This window comes from Felis catus, chromosome A1 (assembly GCF_018350175.1).
Source record: "Felis catus isolate Fca126 chromosome A1, F.catus_Fca126_mat1.0, whole genome shotgun sequence".
Lineage (NCBI taxonomy): Eukaryota > Metazoa > Chordata > Mammalia > Carnivora > Felidae > Felis > Felis catus.
In genome coordinates, this window is record NC_058368.1 from 50,853,965 (window position 1) to 50,858,321 (window position 4,357).

Consider the following 4,357-nt stretch of genomic DNA (forward strand, 5'->3'; position numbering starts at 1 on the left):
GAGGTGTTCCGGAGAGCTGCACACCCCCCAGTCTGGCAGGCCCCCAAAACCACTGAGCTATTATTGATGGTTCTGTTTAGTGATGCAATCTGCATTTCTTCACTCTAATAAAATGCCAAATACTTGAAATGGGATTTTTCCACCAGGGCCTTCCATATAATGACTTGGGCCCTCTTATGACTACATCGAAACTGTGTGGGCATCCAAACTAAAGAAAAATGTAAAATTAAAAAAAAAAATCAGAACATAATTACACTAAAAAAGAGACCTTTGAAAATGAGTAATCCAAGGGTACCTGGGTGGCTCAGTAGGTTAAGCGGCCGACTTTGGCTCGGGCCATGATCTCACAATTTGTGGGTTCAAGCCCTGGGTTGGGCTTGTGCCGACAGCTCTGAGCCTGGAGCCTGCCTCAGATTCTGTGTCTCCCTCTCTCTGCCCCTCCCCCACTTGTGTTCTCTCTCTCTCTCTCTCTCTCTCTATCTCTCTCTTTCAAAAATAAATAAATATTAAAACAAATTAGAAAAAAAAAAAGAAAATGAGTAATCCAACTCTTATCCACCCTTATCCCCCTTCCTTTTTATGGGTAATAAAAATGAGAATGAGAAAAGAAATCAATGATTTGCTCAAGGTCATCCAGCTTATCAGAATTTCAGTTAACTTAAGCCATGTGATTCCTCGATCAAATCCACCTGAAGTGTAGGCTGTATTTGTATATGCCTTTGTGAATTATACTTGGCTACTTCTAGATTCAGCTGGAATGACAAAAAAAAAATATCAGAAAAATCAGAAAAAAATTAGTGTGCCACTTCAAAGTATATATTCAGCCTGGACTTAACCCAGCAGTTGTCCATCTGTCCATCTGTCCATCTGCCCCAGGAGGTCCAGGCTGGAAGTGCCAGGGGCCCCAGGGATTCCTATGGTGAAATCCTCGAGCCCATTGTCTTCTTTGGTCTTTCATCAGTTGTTTTCCACAAGTGCCTCTTACCTTTCAAGCTCTGCCCATGAAGTTTCTGACCCTGTAAAGGGGAAATCAGACATTTCTAAGTCAGATTTCATTTAGTAATAATATTAAAGAAAAAAAAAACACCTTGAAAACCCCAGTGTCTTACCTGACAACAAGTATTTATTTCTCACGTATGAGTCTGGAGGTCAGCTGGGACGCTGCCTGTCTTTGTTCTGTGTGCGCTCTCATTCTGGGACATGACACGAGCTGAGAGCATAGCCCCATCAAGGTCCTGTTCTCACGGCGGACTGAGAGAACAAGAGCAAAAGGCTGAAGCAAACCTCATGGTAAATGTAAGTTGCTACTTGAAAGGGCATAAATCATTCCCACATAAATCCACCCTCATTCTACCAGCCAAAGAAAGTTGCAAGGCTCATCCTGACTATGGGACATAAAAGCACCATCTACTTGGAGTCATGGCAAGGGTGGAAAAGAAGAAGCAGGTAGTTGGAAACAATAGTGAAACATACCACAGCATATAAATGCTGGCTTGTGAATGATGCTTTCTTGAAGCATAATAAAAGGCAACCAGCTGTACCTGGGGCAGATCAGTTAAAGAGTCTGAAAAACATAAAAACTTGCTCCAAGGCCTTTGCAAGGTGAATAGGAGTTTTCCAGACGCAAAAGATTGAAAAAGCATTCTACACAGGAAAAACACTGTGAGCATTAGTATGAATGCATTAAATGATGTATTTTGTTCAGAAAACTGTGAACAATCTTATAAGAATGAGTCACATTTGTTTTCCTTTCATCCTAGCTAGATAAGATTCTTCAGAGAATAAAACACACACACACACATACACACACTTATGATTCAAGGGGAATCACAGGAGAAAGGTAAGGTTGAGGAAATGGTGTTGCTTACCTAGATTCCCTAAAACGTTCTCAAAAACGTTTGAGACATGACTTAGTGGCTCGGGATTCAAAAAACCACAGAGTAAAGGAAGAGAGGGTGTAGCTTAGCCAAAACTTGGCACTAAAGGTTCTGAAAGGCAAGGAAAGAGAAACTGTTACTTACATGGGTCACTATGCTCAGAATATAAAAACAAACCATAAGAGGGTTCAGTTCTGGGTAAAATGGAGTAACACTCACCACCCTGTCTCTCCCACTGAATGCAGCTATAAAATCTGGACAGAATGCAGCTATTTAAAGACTTTGAAAAGTAGCAGGTAGATTAGGAAAATGGACCAAACTCCAAAGTATGACAGTGTTTACCATTGTTTTTCTCCAGTAGCTCCGGCCAGGACTTGGAGGAAACACTGGGAAAAGCAGGCATCAAAGTGGGAAGAGAGAGCCCCAGAAGAGGCCACTAGTTCAGCTCAGTGAGGGGGAAAGAAGTCTACTGGCACCGACAGCAGCAGCACTTGGAAGAGCAAGCATCTAAAACTCTCCAGAAGGAGGAACTTCTTTCCTGATTGGAGGAGCTGTGGTCCCAAAGGAATGGGGGGAGCCTCTGTTGCTTTTTTCCTTTCCCTGTCCTTCCACCTGTTGGCCCCAGACACGAGTGCATTCATGGGAGTGCATGGCAGTGCGTGGTAAATAAAGTCCTAAGTTTCTGACTGAAAGTCTCTGCCTGGAGACTAAAAGAATGTCTCCAAAGAACTGGAAAGCACCAGGAAGGTCCCTGAGAGGGAAGAACACAGGAAACGGATTCCATAAGGTAACTTATGACCACTGAGACTCACCTTGAGCTGGACATGGGTGGATCTAATCCTAAACAGCAAACTAAAGACTTTAAGGACTGAACCAAGATATACACCACCACGAAGGACCTAGAACTGGCCACTGGGTGATGCACATGTGAGATGGATATGAATAGCACTAAAAAGTCTTTGAAAATGGAAGAATATTTAAGTCACATCCAACAGAGGATTGGTAAAAATGTGCAGCCTAAACCCAACTGGGCTGATTGTCTGCTAAAACAAAAAGTCAACACTCTCCCTTGGACTAAAATAATATGTACAGTTTCATAGTACTCAAAACATCCAGAATACCACCCAAATCTACCCAATATACAAAGAACCAGGAAAATCTAAACTCACATGTGAAAAGAAAACACAGATGTCACCCCAAGGTGACACACATGCTGAAATTATCTGACAAAGACTTGAAAGCAGCTACTATAAATTTTACTCCTGAAACTAATATTACATGATGTGTTAACTAACTGGAATTGAAATAAAAACTGGAAACAAACAAACAAACAAACAAATGCACCAGTAAGAAATTGCAAACACAGTTGGAACAAATGGAGAGATAGAAAATTTGGGCAAATAAATGGAAGATGGAAATAAGAACCAAATAGAAATTTTAGGACAGAAAAAGTATAGTATCCAAAATAAAAATCTTACCGCATAGGCTAAATAGTGAAATGGAGATGACAGAGGGAAGATTCAATGAACTTGAACTTGAAAATAGATCAATAGAAATTATCCAGTTTAAACAACACAGAGGAAAACTGTTTTTTTAAAAAATAAATAGCGCCTAAAGGACCTATGGGACAATACCAGAAGAGCTAATATTTATGGCATAAGAAGTCCAGAATAAAAGGAAAGAGCATAATATAGAACAAAGTATTTTTTTAAACAAATGGGTGAAAACTTCCTAAATTTTATGAAATACATAAAGTACAGTGAACCCCAAATAGGATATATTATATGTGTGTGTGTGTGTGTGTATAAATTCATGCCCAGATACATGAAAACCAAACCACTGAAAACCAAACACAAGAAAATCTCTTGAAAGCATCCAGAGAAAAATGATGCATTGCTTATATGGGAACAATGCTTTTAATTACTATGTATTTCTCATTAGAAACCATGGAGGCCAGAAGAAGGGAGTGCATCTATAGAATATTCCTCCTGGCAACAGCAGAATACACATTATTTTTTAAATGCCCACAGATATAGCAAGATAGACCATATCCTGGACCATTATAAAATCTTCAACAAATTTAAAAGAATTTAATTCATTCTAGAGTCCTCCAGAAAAAATATATCCACGTTCTTATGGTTGCACGAGTGAATTCCATCAAACATTTAAAAAAGAACATCAATTCTAAATAATCTTTTCCAGATAACAGAAGAGAAGGAAACACATATCATTTTAGAAAGCCAGCATGACTCTCATACCAAAACCAAAAGACTGAACAAGAAAGACAACCACAGATGTAAAAATCCTCAACAAAATAGCAGCAAATCAAATCCAGCAATATATAAAAAGTATGACACATTACAAGTACAAAGCTGATTTAACATTTGAAAATCAATCCATGTATCTACAATATTTTAACACTCTATGGGAGGAAAAGCACATGTTCATATCAATTGACGCAGAGAAGACATTTGACAAAA

General features: G+C 39.2%; 1 long non-coding RNA gene across 1 annotated transcript; it reads right to left on the reverse strand.

Moving 5' to 3' along the window:
- Window positions 1–477: 477 nt before the first annotated feature.
- Window positions 478–3,186, reverse strand: LOC111560078. Its single transcript, XR_002741582.2, has 3 exons — window positions 1,869–3,186; window positions 1,110–1,251; window positions 478–1,016 (listed from the first exon to the last, which is right to left on the reverse strand). It is a non-coding gene; the product is annotated as an uncharacterized LOC111560078 (long non-coding RNA).
- Window positions 3,187–4,357: the final 1,171 nt, after the last annotated feature.